Genomic DNA, 27,748 nt, shown 5'->3' with positions numbered 1-27,748 from the left:
GTGTTTCTGTATCTCTATTATGTTGGTGCGGCTTCGGAACTTTTAAATATCTCGATATATCTCGAAAACTACGCTTTTGATCAAAAAATATCGTAGAACATAAATTGTAGGAAACATAATTCTCTACAAAAAAGGGCTCTTAACATTTTGCCATAGCTCGCTTCGTTTCCGAGATATTTGCAGATATATCTCAAGGGAAGGGGCCTGACGGACATATTTCGAGATATTTCTTCTTCTTGTTGTTCTTCTTCTGCACAGCTAAGCTGGAAGTGGCATTTACAGCTCGCAATAGTGCAGAGTTATCTCAAAGAAAGGGGCCACGGTGTTTCTGTATCTCTATTATGTTGGTGCGGCTTCGGAACTTTTAAGTATCTTGATATATCTCGAGAACTACGCATCTGATCAAAAAATATCATAGAACATAAAAAGTAGGAAACTTAATTCTCTACAAAAAAGGTCTCTTAACATTTTGCCATAGCTCGCTTCGTTTCCGAGATATTTGCAGATTTATCTCAAGGGAAGGGGCCTGACGGACATATTTCGAGATATTTCTTCTTCTTGTTGTTCTTCTTCTGCACAGCTAAGCTGGAAGTGGCATTTGCGGCTCGCACTAGTGCAGAGTTATCTCAAAGAAAGGGGCCACGGTGTTTCTGTATCCCTATTATGTTGGTGCGGCTTCGGAACTTTTAAATATCTTGATATATCTCGAGAACTACGCATCTGATCAAAAAATATCATAGAACATAAAAAGTAGGAAACTTAATTCACTACAAAAAAGGTCTCTTAACATTTTGCCATAGCTCACTTCGTTTCCGAGATATGTGCAGATTTATCTCAAGGGAAGGGGCCTGACGGACATATTTCGAGATATTTCTTCTTCTTGTTGTTCTTCTTCTGCACAGCTAAGCTGGAAGTGGCATTTGCAGCTCGCACTAGTGCAGAGTTATCTCAAAGAAAGGGGCCACGGTGTTTCTGTATCTCTATTATGTTGGTGCGGCTTCGGAACTTTTAAATATCTCGATATATCTCGAAAACTATGCTTCTGATCAAAAAATATCGTAGAACATAAATTGTAGGAAACATAATTCTCTACAAAAAAGGTCTCTTAACATTTTGCCATAGCTCGCTTCGTTTCCGAGATATTTGCAGATATATCTCAAGGGAAGGGGCCTGACGGACATATTTCGAGATATTTCTTCTTCTTGTTGTTCTTCTTCTGCACAGCTAAGCTGGAAGTGGCATTTACAGCTCGCAATAGTGCAGAGTTATCTCAAAGAAAGGGGCCACGGTGTTTCTGTATCTCTATTATGTTGGTGCGGCTTCGGAACTTTTAAATATCTTGATATATCTCGAGAACTACGCATCTGATCAAAAAATATCATAGAACATAAAAAGTAGGAAACTTAATTCTCTACAAAAAAGGTCTCTTAACATTTTGCCATAGCTCGCTTCGTTTCCGAGATATTTGCAGATTTATCTCAAGGGAAGGGGCCTAACGGACATATTTCGAGATATTTCTTCTTCTTGTTGTTCTTCTTCTGCACAGCTAAACTGGAAGTGGCATTTCCAGCTCGCAATAGTGCAGAGTTATCTCAACGAGAGGGGCCACGGTGTTTCTGTATCTCTATTATGTTGGTGCGGCTTCGGAACTTTTAAATATCTTGATATATCTCGAGAACTACGCATCTGATCAAAAAATATCATAGAAGATAAAAAGTAGGAAACTTAATTCCCTACAAAAAAGGTCTCTTAACATTTTGCCATAGCTCGCTTCGTTTCCGAAATATTTGCAGATTTATCTCAAGGGAAGGGGCCTGACGGACATATTTCGAGATATTTCTTCTTCTTGTTGTTCTTCTTCTGCACAGCTAAGCTGGAAGTGGCATTTGCAGCTCGCAATAGTGCAGAGTTATCTCAAAGAAAGGGGCCACGGTGTTTCTGTATCTCTATTATGTTGGTGCGGCTTCGGAACTTTTAAATATCTTGATATATCTCGACAAACTACGCATCTGATCAAAAAATATCATAGAACATAAAAAGTAGGAAACTTAATTCTCTACAAAAAAGGTCTCTTAACATTTTGCCATAGCTCGCTTCGTTTCCGAGATATTTGCAGATTTATCTCAAGGGAAGGGGCCTGACGGACATATTTCGAGATATTTCTTCTTCTTGTTGTTCTTCTTCTGCACAGCTAAGCTGGAAGTGGCATTTGCGGCTCGCACTAGTGCAGAGTTATCTCAAAGAAAGGGGCCACGGTGTTTCTGTATCTCTATTATGTTGGTGCGGCTTCGGAACTTTTTAATATCTCGATATATCTCGAAAACTACGCTTCTGATCAAAAAATATCATAGAACATAAATTGTAGGAAACTTAATTCTCTACAAAAAAGGTCTCTTAACATTTTGCCATAGCTCGCTTCGTTTCCGAGATATTTGCAGATTTATCTCAAGGGAAGGGGCCTAACGGACATATTTCGAGATATTTCTTCTTCTTGTTGTTCTTCTTCTGCACAGCTAAACTGGAAGTGGCATTTCCAGCTCGCAATAGTGCAGAGTTATCTCAACGAGAGGGGCCACGGTGTTTCTGTATCTCTATTATGTTGGTGCGGCTTCGGAACTTTTAAATATCTTGATATATCTCGAGAACTACGCATCTGATCAAAAAATATCATAGAAGATAAAAAGTAGGAAACTTAATTCCCTACAAAAAAGGTCTCTTAACATTTTGCCATAGCTCGCTTCGTTTCCGAGATATTTGCAGATTTATCTCAAGGGAAGGGGCCTGACGGACATATTTCGAGATATTTCTTCTTCTTGTTGTTCTTCTTCTGCACAGATAAGCTGGAAGTGGCATTTGCGGCTCGCACTAGTGCAGAGTTATCTCAAAGAAAGGGGCCACGGTGTTTCTGTATCTCTATTATGTTGGTGCGGCTTCGGAACTTTTAAATATCTTGATATATCTCGAGAACTACGCATCTGATCAAAAAATATCATAGAACATAAAAAGTAGGAAACTTAATTCTCTACAAAAAAGGTCTCTTAACATTTTCCCATAACTGGCATCGTTTCCGAGATATTTGCAGATTTAGCTCAAGGGAAGGGGCCTGACGGACATATTCCGAGATATTTCTTCTTCTTGTTGTTCCTCTTCTGCACAGCTAAGCTGGAAGTGGCATTTGCAGCTCGCAATAGTGCAGAGTTATCTCAAAGAAAGGGGCCACGGTGTTTCTGTACCTCTATTATGTTGGTGCAGCTTCGGAGCTTTTAAATATCTTGATATATCTCGAGAACTACGCATCTGATCAAAAAATATCATAGAACATAAAAAGTAGGAAACTTAATTCTCTACAAAAAAGTCTCTTAACATTTTCCCATAGCTGGCATCGTTTCCGAGATATTTGCAGATTTATCTCAAGGGAAGGGGCCTGACGGACATATTTCGAGATATTTCTTCTTCTTGTTGTTCTTCTTCTGCACAGCTAAGCTGGAAGTGGCATTTGCGGCTCGCACTAGTGCAGAGTTATCTCAAAGAAAGGGGCCACGGTGTTTCTGTATCTCTATTATGTTGGTGCGGCTTCGGAACTTTTAAATATCTCGATATATCTCGAAAACTACGCTTCTGATCAAAAAATATCGTAGAACATAAATTGTAGGAAACATAATTCTCTACAAAAAAGGGCTCTTAACATTTTGCCATAGCTCGCTTCGTTTCCGAGATATTTGCAGATATATCTCAAGGGAAGGGGCCTGACGGACATATTTCGAGATATTTCTTCTTCTTGTTGTTCTTCTTCTGCACAGCTAAGCTGGAAGTGGCATTTACAGCTCGCAATAGTGCAGAGTTATCTCAAAGAAAGGGGCCACGGTGTTTCTGTATCTCTATTATGTTGGTGCGGCTTCGGAACTTTTAAGTATCTTGATATATCTCGAGAACTACGCATCTGATCAAAAAATATCATAGAACATAAAAAGTAGGAAACTTAATTCTCTACAAAAAAGGTCTCTTAACATTTTGCCATAGCTCGCTTCGTTTCCGAGATATTTGCAGATTTATCTCAAGGGAAGGGGCCTGACGGACATATTTCGAGATATTTCTTCTTCTTGTTGTTCTTCTTCTGCACAGCTAAGCTGGAAGTGGCATTTGCGGCTCGCACTAGTGCAGAGTTATCTCAAAGAAAGGGGCCACGGTGTTTCTGTATCCCTATTATGTTGGTGCGGCTTCGGAACTTTTAAATATCTTGATATATCTCGAGAACTACGCATCTGATCAAAAAATATCATAGAACATAAAAAGTAGGAAACTTAATTCACTACAAAAAAGGTCTCTTAACATTTTGCCATAGCTCACTTCGTTTCCGAGATATGTGCAGATTTATCTCAAGGGAAGGGGCCTGACGGACATATTTCGAGATATTTCTTCTTCTTGTTGTTCTTCTTCTGCACAGCTAAGCTGGAAGTGGCATTTGCAGCTCGCACTAGTGCAGAGTTATCTCAAAGAAAGGGGCCACGGTGTTTCTGTATCTCTATTATGTTGGTGCGGCTTCGGAACTTTTAAATATCTCGATATATCTCGAAAACTCTGCTTCTGATCAAAAAATATCGTAGAACATAAATTGTAGGAAACATAATTCTCTACAAAAAAGGTCTCTTAACATTTTGCCATAGCTCGCTTCGTTTCCGAGATATTTGCAGATATATCTCAAGGGAAGGGGCCTGACGGACATATTTCGAGATATTTCTTCTTCTTGTTGTTCTTCTTCTGCACAGCTAAGCTGGAAGTGGCATTTACAGCTCGCAATAGTGCAGAGTTATCTCAAAGAAAGGGGCCACGGTGTTTCTGTATCTCTATTATGTTGGTGCGGCTTCGGAACTTTTAAATATCTTGATATATCTCGAGAACTACGCATCTGATCAAAAAATATCATAGAACATAAAAAGTAGGAAACTTAATTCTCTACAAAAAAGGTCTCTTAACATTTTGCCATAGCTCGCTTCGTTTCCGAGATATTTGCAGATTTATCTCAAGGGAAGGGGCCTAACGGACATATTTCGAGATATTTCTTCTTCTTGTTGTTCTTCTTCTGCACAGCTAAACTGGAAGTGGCATTTCCAGCTCGCAATAGTGCAGAGTTATCTCAACGAGAGGGGCCACGGTGTTTCTGTATCTCTATTATGTTGGTGCGGCTTCGGAACTTTTAAATATCTTGATATATCTCGAGAACTACGCATCTGATCAAAAAATATCATAGAAGATAAAAAGTAGGAAACTTAATTCCCTACAAAAAAGGTCTCTTAACATTTTGCCATAGCTCGCTTCGTTTCCGAAATATTTGCAGATTTATCTCAAGGGAAGGGGCCTGACGGACATATTTCGAGATATTTCTTCTTCTTGTTGTTCTTCTTCTGCACAGCTAAGCTGGAAGTGGCATTTGCAGCTCGCAATAGTGCAGAGTTATCTCAAAGAAAGGGGCCACGGTGTTTCTGTATCTCTATTATGTTGGTGCGGCTTCGGAACTTTTAAATATCTTGATATATCTCGACAAACTACGCATCTGATCAAAAAATATCATAGAACATAAAAAGTAGGAAACTTAATTCTCTACAAAAAAGGTCTCTTAACATTTTGCCATAGCTCGCTTCGTTTCCGAGATATTTGCAGATTTATCTCAAGGGAAGGGGCCTGACGGACATATTTCGAGATATTTCTTCTTCTTGTTGTTCTTCTTCTGCACAGCTAAGCTGGAAGTGGCATTTGCGGCTCGCACTAGTGCAGAGTTATCTCAAAGAAAGGGGCCACGGTGTTTCTGTATCTCTATTATGTTGGTGCGGCTTCGGAACTTTTTAATATCTCGATATATCTCGAAAACTACGCTTCTGATCAAAAAATATCATAGAACATAAATTGTAGGAAACTTAATTCTCTACAAAAAAGGTCTCTTAACATTTTGCCATAGCTCGCTTCGTTTCCGAGATATTTGCAGATTTATCTCAAGGGAAGGGGCCTAACGGACATATTTCGAGATATTTCTTCTTCTTGTTGTTCTTCTTCTGCACAGCTAAACTGGAAGTGGCATTTCCAGCTCGCAATAGTGCAGAGTTATCTCAACGAGAGGGGCCACGGTGTTTCTGTATCTCTATTATGTTGGTGCGGCTTCGGAACTTTTAAATATCTTGATATATCTCGAGAACTACGCATCTGATCAAAAAATATCATAGAAGATAAAAAGTAGGAAACTTAATTCCCTACAAAAAAGGTCTCTTAACATTTTGCCATAGCTCGCTTCGTTTCCGAGATATTTGCAGATTTATCTCAAGGGAAGGGGCCTGACGGACATATTTCGAGATATTTCTTCTTCTTGTTGTTCTTCTTCTGCACAGATAAGCTGGAAGTGGCATTTGCGGCTCGCACTAGTGCAGAGTTATCTCAAAGAAAGGGGCCACGGTGTTTCTGTATCTCTATTATGTTGGTGCGGCTTCGGAACTTTTAAATATCTTGATATATCTCGAGAACTACGCATCTGATCAAAAAATATCATAGAACATAAAAAGTAGGAAACTTAATTCTCTACAAAAAAGGTCTCTTAACATTTTCCCATAACTGGCATCGTTTCCGAGATATTTGCAGATTTAGCTCAAGGGAAGGGGCCTGACGGACATATTCCGAGATATTTCTTCTTCCTGTTGTTCCTCTTCTGCACAGCTAAGCTGGAAGTGGCATTTGCAGCTCGCAATAGTGCAGAGTTATCTCAAAGAAAGGGGCCACGGTGTTTCTGTACCTCTATTATGTTGGTGCAGCTTCGGAGCTTTTAAATATCTTGATATATCTCGAGAACTACGCATCTGATCAAAAAATATCATAGAACATAAAAAGTAGGAAACTTAATTCTCTACAAAAAAGTCTCTTAACATTTTCCCATAGCTGGCATCGTTTCCGAGATATTTGCAGATTTAGCTCAAGGGAAGGGGCCTGACGGACATATTCCGAGATATTTCTTCTTCTTGTTGTTCCTCTTCTGCACAGCTAAGCTGGAAGTGGCATTTGCAGGTCGCAATAGTGCAGAGTTATCTCAAAGAAAGGGGCCACGGTGTTTCTGTATCTCTATTATGTTGGTGCGGCTTCGGAACTTTTAAATATCTCGATATATCTCGAAAACTACGCTTCTGATCAAAAAATATCAGAGAACGTAAATTGTAGGAAACATAATTCTCTACAAAAAAGGTCTCTTAACATTTTGCCATAGCTCGCTTCGTTTCCGAGATATTTGCAGATTTATCTCAAGGGAAGGGGCCTGACGGACATATTTCGAGATATTTCTTCTTCTTGTTGTTCTTCTTCTGCACAGCTAAGCTGGAAGTGGCATTTGCAGCTCGCAATAGTGCAGAGTTATCTCAAAGAAAGGGGCCACGGTGTTTCTGTATCTCTATTATGTTGGTGCGGCTTCGGAACTTTTAAATATCTTGATATATCTCGAGAACTACGCATCTGATCAAAAAATATCGTAGAACATAAAAAGTAGGAAACTTAATTCTCTACAAATAAGGTCTCTAAACATTTTGCCATAGCTCGCATGGTTTCCGAGATATTTGCAGATTTATCTCAAGGGAAGGGGCCTGACGGACATATTTCGAGATATTCCTTCTTCTTGTTGTTCTTCTTCTGCACAGCTAAGCTGGAAGTGGTATTTGCAGCTCGCAATAGTGCAGAGTTACCTCAAAGAAAGGGGCCACGGTGTTTCTGTATCTCCATTATGTTGGTGCCGCTTCGGAACTTTTAAATATCAGGATATATCTCGAGAACTACGCATCTGTTCAAAAAATATCATAGAACATAAAAAGTAGGAATCCTAATTTTCTACAAAAAAGGTCTCTTAACATTTTGCCGTAGCTCGCTTCGTTTCCGAGATATTTGCAGATTTATCTCAAGGGAAGGGGCCTGACGGACATATTTCCAGATATTTCTTCTTCTTGTTGTTCTTCTTCTGCACAGCTAAGCTGGAAGTGGCATTTGCAGCTCGCAATAGTGCAGAGTTATCTCAAAGAAAGGGGCCACGGTGTTTGTGTATCTCTATTATGTTGGTGCGGCTTCGGAACTTTTAAATATCTTGATATATCTCGAGAACTACGCATCTGATCGAAAAATATCATAGAACATAAATTGTAGGAAACATAATTCTCTACAAAAAAGGTCTCTTAACATTTTGCCGTAGCTCGCTTCGTTTCCGAGATATTTGCAGATTTATCTCAAGGGAAGGGGCCTGACGGACATATTTCCAGATATTTCTTCTTCTTGTTGTTCTTCTTCTGCACAGCTAAGCTGGAAGTGGCATTTGCAGCTCGCAATAGTGCAGAGTTATCTCAAAGAAAGGGGCCACGGTGTTTCTGTATCTCTATTATGTTGGTGCGGCTTCGGAACTTTTAAATATCTTGATATATCTCGAGAACTACGCATCCGATCAAAAAATATCATAGAACATAAAAAGTAGGAAACTTAATTCTCTACAAAAAAGGTCTCTTAACATTTTGCCATAGCTCGCTTCGTTTCCGAGATATTTGCAGATTTATCTCGAGGGAAGGGGCCTGACGGACATATTTCGAGATATTTCTTCTTCTTGTTGTTCTTCTTCTGCACAGCTAAGCTGGAAGTGGCATTTGCAGCGCGCAATAGTGCAGAGTTATCTCAAAGAAAGGGGCCACGGTGTTTCTGTATCTCTATTATGTTGGTGCGGCTTCGGATCTTTTAAATATCTCGATATATCTCGAAAACAACGCTTCTGATCAAAAAATATCATAGAACATAAATTGTAGGAAACATAATTCTCTACAAAAAAGGTCTCTTAACATTTTGCCGTAGCTCGCTTCGTTTCCGAGATATTTGCAGATTTATCTCAAGGGAAGGGGCCTGACGGACATATTTCCAGATATTTCTTCTTCTTGTTGTTCTTCTTCTGCACAGCTAAGCTGGACGTGGCATTTGCAGCTCGCAATAGTGCAGAGTTATCTCAAAGAGAGGGGCCACGGTGTTTCTGTATCTCTATTATGTTGGTGCGGCTTCGGAACTTTTAAATATCTTGATATATCTCGAGAACTACGCATCTGATCGAAAAATATCATAGAACATAAAAAGTAGGAAACTTAATTCTCTACAAAAGAGGTCTCTTAACATTTTGCCATAGCTCGCTTCGTTTCCGAGATATTTGCAGATTTATCTCAAGGGAAGGGGCCTGGCGGACATATTTCGAGATATTTCTTCTTTTTGTTGTTCTTCTTCTGCACAGCTAAGCTGGAAGTGGCATTTGCAGCTCGCAATAGTGCAGAGTTATCTCAAAGAAAGGGGCCACGGTGTTTCTGTATCTCTATTATGTTGGTGCGGCTTCGGAACTTTTAAATATCTTGATATATCTCGAGAACTACGCATCCGATCAAAAAATATCATACAACATAAAAAGTAGGAAACTTAATTCTCTACAAAAAAGGTCTCTTAACATTTTGCCATAGCTCGCTTCGTTTCCGAGATATTTGCAGATTTATCTCAAGGGAAGGGGCCTGACGGACATATTTCGAGATATTTCTTCTTCTTGTTGTTCTTCTTCTGCACAGCTAAGCTGGAAGTGGCATTTACAGCTCGCAATAGTGCAGAGTTATCTCAAAGAAAGGGGCCACGGTGTTTCTGTATCTCTATTATGTTGGTGCGGCTTCGGAACTTTTAAATATCTTGATATATCTCGAGAACTACGCATCCGATCAAAAAATATCATACAACATAAAAAGTAGGAAACTTAATTCTCTACAAAAAAGGTCTCTTAACATTTTGCCATAGCTCGCTTCGTTTCCGAGATATTTGCAGATTTATCTCAAGGGAAGGGGCCTGACGGACATATTTCGAGATATTTCTTCTTCTTGTTGTTCTTCTTCTGCACAGCTAAGCTGGAAGTGGCATTTGCAGCTCGCAGTAGTGCAGAGTTATCTCAAAGAAAGGGGCCACGGTGTTTCTGTATCTCTATTATGTTGGTGCTGCTTCGGAACTTTTAAATATCTTGATATATTTCGAGAACTACGCATCTGATCAGAAAATATCATAGAACATAAAAAGTAGGAAACATAATTCTCTACAAAAAAGGTCTCTTAACATTTTGCCATAGCTCGCTTCGTTTCCGAGATATTTGCAGATATATCTCAAGGGAAGGGGCCTGACGGACATATTTCGAGATATTTCTTCTTCTTGTTGTTCTTCTTCTGCACAGCTAAGCTGGAAGTGGCATTTGCGGCTCGCACTAGTGCAGAGTTATCTCAAAGAAAGGAGCCACGGTGTTTCTGTATCTCTATTATGTTGGTGCGGCTTCGGAACTTTTAAATATCTCGATATATCTCGAAAACTACGCTTCTGATCAAAAAATATCATAGAACATAAATTGTAGGAAGCATAATTCTCTACAAAAAAGGTCTCTTACCATTTTGCCATAGCTCGCTTCGTTTCCGAGATATTTGCAGATATATCTCAAGGGAAGGGGCCTGACGGACATATTTCGAGATATTTCTTCTTCTTGTTGTTCTTCTTCTGCACAGCTAAGCTGGAAGTGGCATTTACAGCTCGCAATAGTGCAGAGTTATCTCAAAGAAAGGGGCCACGGTGTTTCTGTATCTCTATTATGTTGGTGCGGCTTCGGAACTTTTAAATATCTTGATATATCTCGAGAACTACGCATCTGATCAAAAAATATCATAGAACATGAAAAGTAGGAAACTTAATTCTCTACAAAAAAGGTCTCTTAACATTTTGCCATAGCTCTCTTTGTTTCCGAGATATTTGCAGATTTATCTCAAGGGAAGGGGCCTGACGGACATATTTCGAGATATTTCTTCTTCTTGTTGTTCTTCTTCTGCACAGCTAAGCTGGAAGTGGCATTTGCAGCTCGCAATAGTGCAGAGTTATCTCAAAGAAAGGGGCCACGGTGTTTCTGTATCTCTATTATGTTGGTGCGGCTTCGGAACTTTTAAATATCTTGATATATCTCGAGAACTACGCGTCTGATCAAAAAATATCATAGAACATAAAAAGTAGGAAACTTAATTCTCTACAAAAACGGTCTCTTAACATTTTGCCATAGCTCGCTTCGTTTCCGAGATATTTGCAGATATATCTCAAGGGAAGGGGCCTGACGGACATATTTCGAGATATTTCTTCTTCTTGTTGTTCTTCTTCTGCACAGCTAAGCTGGAAGTGGCATTTGCGGCTCGCACTAGTGCAGAGTTATCTCAAAGAAAGGAGCCACGGTGTTTCTGTATCTCTATTATGTTGGTGCGGCTTCGGAACTTTTAAATATCTTGATATATCTCGAGAACTACGCATCTGATCAAAAAATATCATAGAACATAAAAAGTAGGAAACATAATTCTCTACAAAAAAGGTCTCTTAACATTTTGCCATAGCTCGCTTCGTTTCCGAGATATTTGCAGATATATCTCAAGGGAAGGGGCCTGACGGACATATTTCGAGATATTTCTTCTTCTTGTTGTTCTTCTTCTGCACAGCTAAGCTGGAAGTGGCATTTACAGCTCGCAATAGTGCAGAGTTATCTCAAAGAAAGGGGCCACGGTGTTTCTGTATCTCTATTATGTTGGTGCGGCTTCGGAACTTTTAAATATCTTGATATATCTCGAGAACTACGCATCTGATCAAAAAATATCATAGAACATGAAAAGTAGGAAGCTTAGTTCTCTACAAAAAAGGTCTCTTAACATTTTGCCATAGCTCTCTTCGTTTCCGAGATATTTGCAGATTTATCTCAAGGGAAGGGGCCTGACGGACATATTTCGAGATATTTCTTCTTCTTGTTGTTCTTCTTCTGCACAGCTAAGGTGGAAGTGGCATTTGCAGCTCGCAATAGTGCAGAGTTATCTCAAAGAAAGGGGCCACGGTGTTTCTGTATCTCTATTATGTTGGTGCGGCTTCGTAACTTTTAAATATCTTGATATATCTCGAGAACTACGCGTCTGATCAAAAAATATCATAGAACATAAAAAGTAGGAAACTTAATTCTCTACAAAAACGGTCTCTTAACATTTTGCCATAGCTCGCTTCGTTTCCGAGATATTTGCAGATATATCTCAAGGGAAGGGGCCTGACGGACATATTTCGAGATATTTCTTCTTCTTGTTGTTCTTCTTCTGCACAGCTAAGCTGGAAGTGGCATTTGCGGCTCGCACTAGTGCACAGTTATCTCAAAGAAAGGGGCCACGGTGTTTCTGTATCTCTATTATGTTGGTGCGTCTTCGGAACTTTTAAATATCTCGATATATCTCGAAAACTACGCTTCTGATCAAAAAATATCATAGAACATAAATTGTAGGAAACATAATTGTCTACAAAAAACGTCTCTTAACATTTTGCCATAGCTCGCTTCGTTTCCGAGATATTTGCAGATTCAGCTCAAAGGAACTGGCCTGACGGACATATTTCGAGATATTTCTTCTTCTTGTTGTTCTTCCTCTGCACAGCTAAGCTGGAAGTGGCATTTGCAGCTCGCAATAGTGCAGAGTTATCTCAAAGAAAGGGGCCACGGCGTTTCTGTATCTCTATTATGTTGGTGCGGCTTCGGAACTTTTAAATATCTTGATATATCTCGAGAACTACGCATCTGATCAAAAAATATCATAGAACATAAAAAGTAGGAAACTTAATTCTCTACAAAAAAGGTCTCTTAACATTTTGCCATAGGTCGCTTCGTTTCCGAGATATCTGCAGATTTATCTCAAGGGAAGGGGCCTAACGGACATATTTCGAGATATTTCTTCTTCTTGTTGTCCTTCTTCTGCACAGCTAAACTGGAAGTGGCATTTCCAGCTCGCAATAGTGCAGAGTTATCTCAAAGAGAGGGGCCACGGTGTTTCTGTATCTCTATTATGTTGGTGCGGCTTCGGAACTTTTAAATATCTTGATATATCTCGAGAACTACGCATCTGATCAAAAAATATCATAGAAGATAAAAAGTAGGAAACTTAATTATCTACAAAAAAGGTCTCTTAACATTTTGCCATAGCTCGCTTCGTTTCCGAGATATTTGCAGATTTATCTCAAGGGAAGGGGCCTGACGGACTTATTTCGAGATATTTCTTCTTCTTGTTGTTCTTCTTCTGCACAGCTAAGCTGGAAGTGGCATTTGCGGCTCGCACTAGTGCAGAGTTATCTCAAAGAAAGGGGCCACGGTGTTTCTGTATCCCTATTATGTTGGTGCGGCTTCGGAACTTTTAAATATCTGGATATATCTCGAAAACTACGCTTCGGATCAAAAAATATCATAGAACATAAATAGTAGGAAACATAATTCTCTACAAAAAACGTCTCTTAACATTTTGCCATAGCTCGCGTCGTTTCCGAGATATGTGCAGATTTATCTCAAGGGAAGGGGCCTGGCGGACATATTTCGAGATATTTCTTCTTCTTGTTGTTCTTCTTCTGCACAGCTAAGCTGGAAGTGGCATTTGCGGCTCGCACTAGTGCAGAGTTATCTCAACGAAAGGGGCCACGGTGTTTCTGTATCTCTATTATGTTGGTGCGGCTTCGGAACTTTTAAATATCTCGATATATCTCGAAAACTACGCTTCTGATCAAAAAATATCATAGAACATAAATTGTAGGAAACATAATTCTCTACAAAAAAGGTCTCTCAACATTTTGCCATAGCTCGCTTCGTTTCCGAGATATTTGCAGATATATCTCAAGGGAAGGGGCCTGACGGACATATTTCGAGATATTTCTTCTTCTTGTTGTTCTTCTTCTGCACAGCTAAGCTGGAAGTGGCATTTACAGCTCGCAATAGTGCAGAGTTATCTCAAAGAAAGGGGCCACGGTGTTTCTGTATCTCTATTATGTTGGTGCGGCTTCGGAACTTTTAAATATCTTGATATATCTCGAGAACTACGCATCTGATCAAAAAATATCATAGAACATAAAAAGTAGGAAACTTAATTCTCTACAAAAAAGGTCTCTTAACATTTTGCCATAGCTCGCTTGGTTTCCGAGATATTTGCAGATATATCTCAAGGGAAGGGGCCTGACGGACATATTTCGAGATATTTCTTCTTCTTGTTGTTCTTCTTCTGCACAGCTAAGCTGGAAGTGGCATTTACAGCTCGCAATAGTGCAGAGTTATCTCAAAGAAAGGGGCCACGGTGTTTCTGTATCTCTATTATGTTGGTGCGGCTTCGGAACTTTTAAATATCTTGATATATCTCGAGAACTACGCATCTGATGAAGAAATATCATAGAAGATAAAAAGTAGGAAACTTAATTATCTACAAAAAAGGTCTCTTAACATTTTGCCATAGCTCGCTTCGTTTCCGAGATATTTGCAGATTTATCTCAAGGGAAGGGGCCTGACGGACATATTTCGAGATATTTCTTCTTCTTGTTGTTCTTCTTCTGCACAGCTAAGCTGGAAGTGGCATTTGCGGCTCGCACTAGTGCAGAGTTATCTCAAAGAAAGGGGCCACGGTGTTTCTGTATCTCTATTATGTTGGTGCGGCTTCGGAACTTTTAAATATCTTGATATATCTCGAGAACTACGCATCTGATCAAAAAATATCATACAACATAAAAAGTAGGAAACTTAATTCTCTACAAAAAAGGTCTCTTAACATTTTGCCATAGCTCGCTTGGTTTCCGAGATATTTGCAGATATATCTCAAGGGAAGGGGCCTGACGGACATATTTCGAGATATTTCTTCTTCTTGTTGTTCTTCTTCTGCACAGCTAAGCTGGAAGTGGCATTGACAGCTCGCAATAGTGCAGAGTTATCTCAAAGAAAGGGGCCACGGTGTTTCTGTATCTCTATTATGTTGGTGCGGCTTCGGAACTTTTAAATATCTTGATATATCTCGAGAACTACGCATCTGATCAAAAAATATCATAGAACATAAAAAGTAGGAAACTTAATTCTCTACAAAAAAGGTCTCTTAACATTTTGCCATAGCTCGCTTGGTTTCCGAGATATTTGCAGATTTATCTCAAGGGAAGGGGCCTGACGGACATATTTCGAGATATTTCTTCTTCTTGTTGTTCTTCTTCTGCACAGATAAGCTGGAAGTGGCATTTGCGGCTCGCACTAGTGCAGAGTTATCTCAAAGAAAGGGGCCACGGTGTTTCTGTATCTCTATTATGTTGGTGCGGCTTCGGAACTTTTAAATATCTCGCTATATCTCGAAAACTACGCTTCTGATCAAAAAAGATCATAGAACATAAATTGTAGGAAAGATAATTCTCTACAAAAAACGTCTCTTAACATTTTGCCATAGCTCGCTTCGTTTCCGAGATATTTGCAGATTCAGCTCAAAGGAACGGGCCTGACGGACATATTTCGAGATACTTCTTCTTCTTGTTGTTCTTCCTCTGCACAGCTAAGCTGGAAGTGGCATTTGCAGCTCGCAATAGTGCAGAGTTATCTCAAAGAAAGGGGCCACGGTGTTTCTGTATCTCTATTATGTTGGTGCGGCTTCGGAACTTTTAAATATCTTGATATATCTCGAGAACTACGCATCTGATCAAAAAATATCATAGAACATAAAAAGTAGGAAACATAATTCTCTACAAAAAAGGTCTCTTAACATTTTGCCATAGCTCGCTTCGTTTCCGAGATATTTGCAGATTTATCTCAAGGGAAGGGGCCTGACGGACATATTTCGAGATATTTCTTCTTCTTGTTGTCCTTCTTCTGCACAGCTAAGCTGGAAGTGGCATTTGCGGCTCGCACTAGTGCAGAGTTGTCTCAACGAAAGGGGCCACGGTGTTTCTGTATCTCTATTATGTTGGTGCGGCTTCGGAACTTTTAAATATCTTGATATATCTCGAGAACTACGCCTCTGATCAAAAAATATCATAGAAGATAAAAAGTAGGAAACTTAATTCTCTACAAAAACGGTCTCTGAACATTTTGCCATAGCTCGCTTCGTTTCCGAGATATTTGCAGATATATCTCAAGGGAAGGGGCCTGACGGACATATTTCGAGATATTTCTTCTTCTTGTTGTTCTTCTTCTGCACAGCTAGGCTGGAAGTGGCATTTGCGGCTCGCACTAGTGCAGAGTTATCTCAAAGAAAGGAGCCACGGTGTTTCTGTATCTCTATTATGTTGGTGCGGCTTCGGAACTTTTAAATATCTTGATATATCTCGAGAACTACGCATCTGATCAAAAAATATCATAGAACATAAAAAGTAGGAAACATAATTCTCTACAAAAAAGGTCTCTTAACATTTTGCCATAGCTCGCTTCGTTTCCGAGATATTTGCAGATTTATCTCAAGGGAAGGGGCCTGACGGACATATTTCGAGATATTTCTTCTTCTTGTTGTTCTTCTTCTGCACAGCTAAGCTGGAAGTGGCATTTGCGGCTCGCACTAGTGCAGAGTTGTCTCAACGAAAGGGGCCACGGTGTTCCTGTATCTCTATTATGTTGGTGCGGCTTCGGAACTTTTAAATATCTCGATATATCTCGAAAACTACGCTTCTGATCAAAAAATATCATAGAACATAAATTGTAGGAAGCATAATTCTCTACAAAAAAGGTCTCTTACCATTTTGCCATAGCTCGCTTCGTTTCCGAGATATTTGCAGATATATCTCAAGGGAAGGGGCCTGACGGACATATTTCGAGATATTTCTTCTTCTTGTTGTTCTTCTTCTGCACAGCTAAGCTGGAAGTGGCATTTACAGCTCGCAATAGTGCAGAGTTATCTCAAAGAAAGGGGCCACGGTGTTTCTGTATCTCTATTATGTTGGTGCGGCTTCGGAACTTTTAAATATCTTGATATATCTCGAGAACTACGCATCTGATCAAAAAATATCATAGAACATGAAAAGTAGGAAGCTTAGTTCTCTACAAAAAAGGTCTCTTAACATTTTGCCATAGCTCTCTTCGTTTCCGAGATATTTGCAGATTTATCTCAAGGGAAGGGGCCTGACGGACATATTTCGAGATATTTCTTCTTCTTGTTGTTCTTCTTCTGCACAGCTAAGGTGGAAGTGGCATTTGCAGCTCGCAATAGTGCAGAGTTATCTCAAAGAAAGGGGCCACGGTGTTTCTGTATCTCTATTATGTTGGTGCGGCTTCGGAACTTTTAAATATCTTGATATATCTCGAGAACTACGCGTCTGATCAAAAAATATCATAGAACATAAAAAGTAGGAAACTTAATTCTCTACAAAAACGGTCTCTTAACATTTTGCCATAGCTCGCTTCGTTTCCGAGATATTTGCAGATATATCTCAAGGGAAGGGGCCTGACGGACATATTTCGAGATATTTCTTCTTCTTGTTGTTCTTCTTCTGCACAGCTAAGCTGGAAGTGGCATTTGCGGCTCGCACTAGTGCACAGTTATCTCAAAGAAAGGGGCCACGGTGTTTCTGTATCTCTATTATGTTGGTGCGTCTTCGGAACTTTTAAATATCTCGATATATCTCGAAAACTACGCTTCTGATCAAAAAATATCATAGAACATAAATTGTAGGAAACATAATTCTCTACAAAAAACGTCTCTTAACATTTTGCCATAGCTCGCTTCGTTTCCGAGATATTTGCAGATTCAGCTCAAAGGAACTGGCCTGACGGACATATTTCGAGATATTTCTTCTTCTTGTTGTTCTTCTTCTGCACAGCTAAGCTGGAAGTGGCATTTGCGGCTCGCACTAGTGCACAGTTATCTCAAAGAAAGGGGCCACGGTGTTTCTGTATCTCTATTATGTTGGTGCGTCTTCGGAACTTTTAAATATCTCGATATATCTCGAAAACTACGCTTCTGATCAAAAAATATCATAGAACATAAATTGTAGGAAACATAATTGTCTACAAAAAACGTCTCTTAACATTTTGCCATAGCTCGCTTCGTTTCCGAGATATTTGCAGATTCAGCTCAAAGGAACTGGCCTGACGGACATATTTCGAGATATTTCTTCTTCTTGTTGTTCTTCCTCTGCACAGCTAAGCTGGAAGTGGCATTTGCAGCTCGCAATAGTGCAGAGTTATCTCAAAGAAAGGGGCCACGGCGTTTCTGTATCTCTATTATGTTGGTGCGGCTTCGGAACTTTTAAATATCTTGATATATCTCGAGAACTACGCATCTGATCAAAAAATATCATAGAACATAAAAAGTAGGAAACTTAATTCTCTACAAAAAAGGTCTCTTAACATTTTGCCATAGGTCGCTTCGTTTCCGAGATATCTGCAGATTTATCTCAAGGGAAGGGGCCTAACGGACATATTTCGAGATATTTCTTCTTCTTGTTTTCCTTCTTCTGCACAGCTAAACTGGAAGTGGCATTTCCAGCTCGCAATAGTGCAGAGTTATCTCAAAGAGAGGGGCCACGGTGTTTCTGTATCTCTATTATGTTGGTGCGGCTTCGGAACTTTTAAATATCTTGATATATCTCGAGAACTACGCATCTGATCAAAAAATATCATAGAAGATAAAAAGTAGGGAACTTAATTATCTACAAAAAAGGTCTCTTAACATTTTGCCATAGCTCGCTTCGTTTCCGAGATATTTGCAGATTTATCTCAAGGGAAGGGGCCTGACGGACATATTTCGAGATATTTCTTCTTCTTGTTGTTCTTCTTCTGCACAGCTAAGCTGGAAGTGGCATTTGCGGCTCGCACTAGTGCAGAGTTATCTCAACGAAAGGGGCCACGGTGTTTCTGTATCTCTATTATGTTGGTGCGGCTTCGGAACTTTTAAATATCTCGATATATCTCGAAAACTACGCTTCTGATCAAAAAATATCATAGAACATAAATTGTAGGAAACATAATTCTCTACAAAAAAGGTCTCTCAACATTTTGCCATAGCTCGCTTCGTTTCCGAGATATTTGCAGATATATCTCAAGGGAAGGGGCCTGACGGACATATTTCGAGATACTTCTTCTTCTTGTTGTTCTTCCTCTGCACAGCTAAGCTGGAAGTGGCATTTGCAGCTCGCAATAGTGCAGAGTTATCTCAAAGAAAGGGGCCACGGTGTTTCTGTATCTCTATTATGTTGGTGCGGCTTCGGAACTTTTAAATATCTTGATATATCTCGAGAACTACGCATCTGATCAAAAAATATCATAGAACATAAAAAGTAGGAAACTTAATTCTCTACAAAAAAGGTCTGTTAACATTTTGCCATAGCTCGCTTGGTTTCCGAGATATTTGCAGATATATCTCAAGGGAAGGGGCCTGACGGACATATTTCGAGATATTTCTTCTTCTTGTTGTTCTTCTTCTGCACAGCTAAGCTGGAAGTGGCATTTGCGGCTCGCACTAGTGCAGAGTTGTCTCAACGAAAGGGGCCACGGTGTTTCTGTATCTCTATTATGTTGGTGCGGCTTCGGAACTTTTAAATATCTCGATATATCTCGAAAACTACGCTTCTGATCAAAAAATATCATAGAACATAAATTGTAGGAAGCATAATTCTCTACAAAAAAGGTCTCTTACCATTTTGCCATAGCTCGCTTCGTTTCCGAGATATTTGCAGATATATCTCAAGGGAAGGGGCCTGACGGACATATTTCGAGATATTTCTTCTTCTTGTTGTTCTTCTTCTGCACAGCTAAGCTGGAAGTGGCATTTACAGCTCGCAATAGTGCAGAGTTATCTCAAAGAAAGGGGCCACGGTGTTTCTGTATCTCTATTATGTTGGTGCGGCTTCGGAACTTTTAAATATCTTGATATATCTCGAGAACTACGCATCTGATCAAAAAATATCATAGAACATGAAAAGTAGGAAGCTTAGTTCTCTACAAAAAAGGTCTCTTAACATTTTGCCATAGCTCTCTTCGTTTCCGAGATATTTGCAGATTTATCTCAAGGGAAGGGGCCTGACGGACATATTTCGAGATATTTCTTCTTCTTGTTGTTCTTCTTCTGCACAGCTAAGGTGGAAGTGGCATTTGCAGCTCGCAATAGTGCAGAGTTATCTCAAAGAAAGGGGCCACGGTGTTTCTGTATCTCTATTATGTTGGTGCGGCTTCGGAACTTTTAAATATCTTGATATATCTCGAGAACTACGCGTCTGATCAAAAAATATCATAGAACATAAAAAGTAGGAAACTTAATTCTCTACAAAAACGGTCTCTTAACATTTTGCCATAGCTCGCTTCGTTTCCGAGATATTTGCAGATATATCTCAAGGGAAGGGGCCTGACGGACATATTTCGAGATATTTCTTCTTCTTGTTGTTCTTCTTCTGCATAGCTAAGCTGGAAGTGGCATTTGCGGCTCGCACTAGTGCACAGTTATCTCAAAGAAAGGGGCCACGGTGTTTCTGTATCTCTATTATGTTGGTGCGTCTTCGGAACTTTTAAATATCTCGATATATCTCGAAAACTACGCTTCTGATCAAAAAATATCATAGAACATAAATTGTAGGAAACATAATTCTCTACAAAAAACGTCTCTTAACATTTTGCCATAGCTCGCTTCGTTTCCGAGATATTTGCAGATTCAGCTCAAAGGAACTGGCCTGACGGACATATTTCGAGATATTTCTTCTTCTTGTTGTTCTTCTTCTGCACAGCTAAGCTGGAAGTGGCATTTGCGGCTCGCACTAGTGCACAGTTATCTCAAAGAAAGGGGCCACGGTGTTTCTGTATCTCTATTATGTTGGTGCGTCTTCGGAACTTTTAAATATCTCGATATATCTCGAAAACTACGCTTCTGATCAAAAAATATCATAGAACATAAATTGTAGGAAACATAATTGTCTACAAAAAACGTCTCTTAACATTTTGCCATAGCTCGCTTCGTTTCCGAGATATTTGCAGATTCAGCTCAAAAGAACTGGCCTGACGGACATATTTCGAGATATTTCTTCTTCTTGTTGTTCTTCCTCTGCACAGCTAAGCTGGAAGTGGCATTTGCAGCTCGCAATAGTGCAGAGTTATCTCAAAGAAAGGGGCCACGGCGTTTCTGTATCTCTATTATGTTGGTGCGGCTTCGGAACTTTTAAATATCTTGATATATCTCGAGAACTACGCATCTGATCAAAAAATATCATAGAACATAAAAAGTAGGAAACTTAATTCTCTACAAAAAAGGTCTCTTAACATTTTGCCATAGGTCGCTTCGTTTCCGAGATATCTGCAGATTTATCTCAAGGGAAGGGGCCTAACGGACATATTTCGAGATATTTCTTCTTCTTGTTGTCCTTCTTCTGCACAGCTAAACTGGAAGTGGCATTTCCAGCTCGCAATAGTGCAGAGTTATCTCAAAGAGAGGGGCCACGGTGTTTCTGTATCTCTATTATGTTGGTGCGGCTTCGGAACTTTTAAACATCTTGATATATCTCGAGAACTACGCATCTGATCAAAAAATATCATAGAAGATAAAAAGTAGGAAACTTAATTATCTACAAAAAAGGTCTCTTAACATTTTGCCATAGCTCGCTTCGTTTCCGAGATATTTGCAGATTTATCTCAAGGGAAGGGGCCTGACGGACATATTTCGAGATATTTCTTCTTCTTGTTGTTCTTCTTCTGCACAGCTAAGCTGGAAGTGGCATTTGCGGCTCGCACTAGTGCAGAGTTATCTCAAAGAAAGGGGCCACGGTGTTTCTGTATCCCTATTATGTTGGTGCGGCTTCGGAACTTTTAAATATCTGGATATATCTCGAAAACTACGCTTCGGATCAAAAAATATCATAGAACATAAATAGTAGGAAACATAATTCTCTACAAAAAACGTCTCTTAACATTTTGCCATAGCTCGCTTCGTTTCCGAGATATGTGCATATTTATCTCAAGGGAAGGGGCCTGGCGGACATATTTCGAGATATTTCTTCTTCTTGTTGTTCTTCTTCTGCACAGCTAAGCTGGAAGTGGCATTTGCGGCTCGCACTAGTGCAGAGTTATCTCAACGAAAGGGGCCACGGTGTTTCTGTATCTCTATTATGTTGGTGCGGCTTCGGAACTTTTAAATATCTCGATATATCTCGAAAACTACGCTTCTGATCAAAAAATATCATAGAACATAAATTGTAGGAAACATAATTCTCTACAAAAAAGGTCTCTCAACATTTTGCCATAGCTCGCTTCGTTTCCGAGATATTTGCAGATATATCTCAAGGGAAGGGGCCTGACGGACATATTTCGAGATATTTCTTCTTCTTGTTGTTCTTCTTCTGCACAGCTAAGCTGGAAGTGGCATTTACAGCTCGCAATAGTGCAGAGTTATCTCAAAGAAAGGGGCCACGGTGTTTCTGTATCTCTATTATGTTGGTGCGGCTTCGGAACTTTTAAATATCTTGATATATCTCGAGAACTACGCATCTGATCAAAAAATATCATAGAACATAAATTGTAGGAAGCATAATTCTCTACAAAAAAGGTCTCTTACCATTTTGCCATAGCTCGCTTCGTTTCCGAGATATTTGCAGATATATCTCAAGGGAAGGGGCCTGACGGACATATTTCGAGATATTTCTTCTTCTTGTTGTTCTTCTTCTGCACAGCTAAGCTGGAAGTGGCATTTACAGCTCGCAATAGTGCAGAGTTATCTCAAAGAAAGGGGCCACGGTGTTTCTGTATCTCTATTATGTTGGTGCGGCTTCGGAACTTTTAAATATCTTGATATATCTCGAGAACTACGCATCTGATCAAAAAATATCATAGAACATGAAAAGTAGGAAACTTAATTCTCTACAAAAAAGGTCTCTTAACATTTTGCCATAGCTCTCTTCGTTTCCGAGATATTTGCAGATTTATCTCAAGGGAAGGGGCCTGACGGACATATTTCGAGATATTTCTTCTTCTTGTTGTTCTTCTTCTGCACAGCTAAGCTGGAAGTGGCATTTGCGGCTCGCACTAGTGCACAGTTATCTCAAAGAAAGGGGCCACGGTGTTTCTGTATCTCTATTATGTTGGTGCGTCTTCGGAACTTTTAAATATCTCGATATATCTCGAAAACTACGCTTCTGATCAAAAAATATCATAGAACATAAATTGTAGGAAACATAATTGTCTACAAAAAACGTCTCTTAACATTTTGCCATAGCTCGCTTCGTTTCCGAGATATTTGCAGATTCAGCTCAAAAGAACTGGCCTGACGGACATATTTCGAGATATTTCTTCTTCTTGTTGTTCTTCCTCTGCACAGCTAAGCTGGAAGTGGCATTTGCAGCTCGCAATAGTGCAGAGTTATCTCAAAGAAAGGGGCCACGGCGTTTCTGTATCTCTATTATGTTGGTGCGGCTTCGGAACTTTTAAATATCTTGATATATCTCGAGAACTACGCATCTGATCAAAAAATATTATAGAACATAAAAAGTAGGAAACTTAATTCTCTACAAAAAAGGTCTCTTAACATTTTGCCATAGGTCGCTTCGTTTCCGAGATATCTGCAGATTTATCTCAAGGGAAGGGGCCTAACGGACATATTTCGAGATATTTCTTCTTCTTGTTGTCCTTCTTCTGCACAGCTAAACTGGAAGTGGCATTTCCAGCTCGCAATAGTGCAGAGTTATCTCAAAGAGAGGGGCCACGGTGTTTCTGTATCTCTATTATGTTGGTGCGGCTTCGGAACTTTTAAATATCTTGATATATCTCGAGAACTACGCATCTGATCAAAAAATATCATAGAAGATAAAAAGTAGGAAACTTAATTATCTACAAAAAAGGTCTCTTAACATTTTGCCATAGCTCGCTTCGTTTCCGAGATATTTGCAGATTTATCTCAAGGGAAGGGGCCTGACGGACATATTTCGAGATATTTCTTCTTCTTGTTGTTCTTCTTCTGCACAGCTAAGCTGGAAGTGGCATTTGCGGCTCGCACTAGTGCAGAGTTATCTCAAAGAAAGGGGCCACGGTGTTTCTGTATCCCTATTATGTTGGTGCGGCTTCGGAACTTTTAAATATCTGGATATATCTCGAAAACTACGCTTCGGATCAAAAAATATCATAGAACATAAATAGTAGGAAACATAATTCTCTACAAAAAACGTCTCTTAACATTTTGCCATAGCTCGCTTCGTTTCCGAGATATGTGCAGATTTATCTCAAGGGAAGGGGCCTGGCGGACATATTTCGAGATATTTCTTCTTCTTGTTGTTCTTCTTCTGCACAGCTAAGCTGGAAGTGGCATTTGCGGCTCGCACTAGTGCAGAGTTATCTCAACGAAAGGGGCCACGGTGTTTCTGTATCTCTATTATGTTGGTGCGGCTTCGGAACTTTTAAATATCTCGATATATCTCGAAAACTACGCTTCTGATCAAAAAATATCATAGAACATAAATTGTAGGAAACATAATTCTCTACAAAAAAGGTCTCTCAACATTTTGCCATAGCTCGCTTCGTTTCCGAGATATTTGCAGATATATCTCAAGGGAAGGGGCCTGACGGACATATTTCGAGATATTTCTTCTTCTTGTTGTTCTTCTTCTGCACAGCTAAGCTGGAAGTGGCATTTACAGCTCGCAATAGTGCAGAGTTATCTCAAAGAAAGGGGCCACGGTGTTTCTGTATCTCTATTATGTTGGTGCGGCTTCGGAACTTTTAAATATCTTGATATATCTCGAGAACTACGCATCTGATCAAAAAATATCATAGAACATAAAAAGTAGGAAACATAATTCTCTACAAAAAAGGTCTCTTAACATTTTGCCATAGCTCGCTTCGTTTCCGAGATATTTGCAGATTTATCTCAAGGGAAGGGGCCTGACGGACATATTTCGAGATATTTCTTCTTCTTGTTGTTCTTCTTCTGCACAGCTAAGCTGGAAGTGGCATTTGCGGCTCGCACTAGTGCAGAGTTGTCTCAACGAAAGGGGCCACGGTGTTTCTGTATCTCTATTATGTTGGTGCGGCTTCGGAACTTTTAAATATCTCGATATATCTCGAAAACTACGCTTCTGATCAAAAAATATCATAGAACATAAATTGTAGGAAGCATAATTCCTTACAAAAAAGGTCTCTTACCATTTTGCCATAGCTCGCTTCGTTTCCGAGATATTTGCAGATATATCTCAAGGGAAGGGGCCTGACGGACATATTTCGAGATATTTCTTCTTCTTGTTGTTCTTCTTCTGCACAGCTAAGCTGGAAGTGGCATTTACAGCTCGCAATAGTGCAGAGTTATCTCAAAGAAAGGGGCCACGGTGTTTCTGTATCTCTATTATGTTGGTGCGGCTTCGGAACTTTTAAATATCTTGATATATCTCGAGAACTACGCATCTGATCAAAAAATATCATAGAACATGAAAAGTAGGAAGCTTAGTTCTCTACAAAAAAGGTCTCTTAACATTTTGCCATAGCTCTCTTCGTTTCCGAGATATTTGCAGATTTATCTCAAGGGAAGGGGCCTGACGGACATATTTCGAGATATTTCTTCTTCTTGTTGTTCTTCTTCTGCACAGCTAAGCTGGAAGTGGCATTTACAGCTCGCAATAGTGCAGAGTTATCTCAAAGAAAGGGGCCACGGTGTTTCTGTATCTCTATTATGTTGGTGCGGCTTCGGAACTTTTAAATATCTTGATATATCTCGAGAACTACGCGTCTGATCAAAAAATATCATAGAGCATAAAAAGTAGGAAACTTAATTCTCTACAAAAACGGTCTCTTAACATTTTGCCATAGCTCGCTTCGTTTCCGAGATATTTGCAGATATATCTCAAGGGAAGGGGCCTGACGGACATATTTCGAGATATTTCTTCTTCTTGTTGTTCTTCTTCTGCACAGCTAAGCTGGAAGTGGCATTTGCGGCTCGCACTAGTGCACAGTTATCTCAAAGAAAGGGGCCACGGTGTTTCTGTATCTCTATTATGTTGGTGCGTCTTCGGAACTTTTAAATATCTCGATATATCTCGAAAACTACGCTTCTGATCAAAAAATATCATAGAACATAAATTGTAGGAAACATAATTGTCTACAAAAAACGTCTCTTAACATTTTGCCATAGCTCGCTTCGTTTCCGAGATATTTGCAGATTCAGCTCAAAAGAACTGGCCTGACGGACATATTTCGAGATATTTCTTCTTCTTGTTGTTCTTCCTCTGCACAGCTAAGCTGGAAGTGGCATTTGCAGCTCGCAATAGTGCAGAGTTATCTCAAAGAAAGGGGCCACGGCGTTTCTGTATCTCTATTATGTTGGTGCGGCTTCGGAACTTTTAAATATCTTGATATATCTCGAGAACTACGCATCTGATCAAAAAATATCATAGAACATAAAAAGTAGGAAACTTAATTCTCTACAAAAAAGGTCTCTTAACATTTTGCCATAGGTCGCTTCGTTTCCGAGATATCTGCAGATTTATCTCAAGGGAAGGGGCCTAACGGACATATTTCGAGATATTTCTTCTTCTTGTTGTCCTTCTTCTGCACAGCTAAACTGGAAGTGGCATTTCCAGCTCGCAATAGTGCAGAGTTATCTCAAAGAGAGGGGCCACGGTGTTTCTGTATCTCTATTATGTTGGTGCGGCTTCGGAACTTTTAAATATCTTGATATATCTCGAGAACTACGCATCTGATCAAAAAATATCATAGAAGATAAAAAGTAGGAAACTTAATTATCTACAAAAAAGGTCTCTTAACATTTTGCCATAGCTCGCTTCGTTTCCGAGATATTTGCAGATTTATCTCAAGGGAAGGGGCCTGACGGACATATTTCGAGATATTTCTTCTTCTTGTTGTTCTTCTTCTGCACAGCTAAGGTGGAAGTGGCATTTGCGGCTCGCACTAGTGCAGAGTTATCTCAAAGAAAGGGGCCACGGTGTTTCTGTATCTCTATTATGTTGGTGCGGCTTCGGAACTTTTAAATATCTTGATATATCTCGAGAACTACGCGTCTGATCAAAAAATATCATAGAACATAAAAAGTAGGAAACTTAATTCTCTACAAAAACGGTCTCTTAACATTTTGCCATAGCTCGCTTCGTTTCCGAGATATTTGCAGATATATCTCAAGGGAAGGGGCCTGACGGACATATTTCGAGATATTTCTTCTTCTTGTTGTTCTTCTTCTGCACAGCTAAGCTGGAAGTGGCATTTGCGGCTCGCACTAGTGCACAGTTATCTCAAAGAAAGGGGCCACGGTGTTTCTGTATCTCTATTATGTTGGTGCGGCTTCGGAACTTTTAAATATCTTGATATATCTCGAGAACTACGCATCTGATCAAAAAATATCATAGAACATAAAAAGTAGGAAACTTAATTCTCTACAAAAAAGGTCTCTTAACATTTTGCCATAGCTCGCTTGGTTTCCGAGATATTTGCAGATATATCTCAAGGGAAGGGGCCTGACGGACATATTTCGAGATATTTCTTCTTCTTGTTGTTCTTCTTCTGCACAGCTAAGCTGGAAGTGGCATTTACAGCTCGCAATAGTGCAGAGTTATCTCAAAGAAAGGGGCCACGGTGTTTCTGTATCTCTATTATGTTGGTGCGGCTTCGGAACTTTTAAATATCTTGATATATCTCGAGAACTGCGCATCTGATCAAAAAATATCATAGAACATAAAAAGTAGGAAACTTAATTCTCTACAAAAAAGGTCTCTCAACATTTTGCCATAGCTCGCTTCGTTTCCGAGATATTTGCAGATTTATCTCAAGGAAAGGGGCCTGACGGACATATTTCGAGATATTTCTTCTTCTTGTTGTTCTTCTTCTGCACAGCTAAGCTGGAAGTGGCATTTGCGGCTCGCACTAGTGCAGAGTTATCTCAAAGAAAGGGGCCACGGTGTTTCTGTATCTCTATTATGTTTGTGCGGCTTTGGAACTTTTAAATATCTCGAT

The sequence above is a fragment of the Osmia lignaria genome, unplaced genomic scaffold (assembly GCF_051020975.1).
Source record: "Osmia lignaria lignaria isolate PbOS001 unplaced genomic scaffold, iyOsmLign1 scaffold0006, whole genome shotgun sequence".
Classification (NCBI taxonomy): domain Eukaryota; kingdom Metazoa; phylum Arthropoda; class Insecta; order Hymenoptera; family Megachilidae; genus Osmia; species Osmia lignaria.
The sequence above is the reverse complement of the archived record's forward strand: the minus strand, read 5'-3'. Positions refer to the sequence as shown.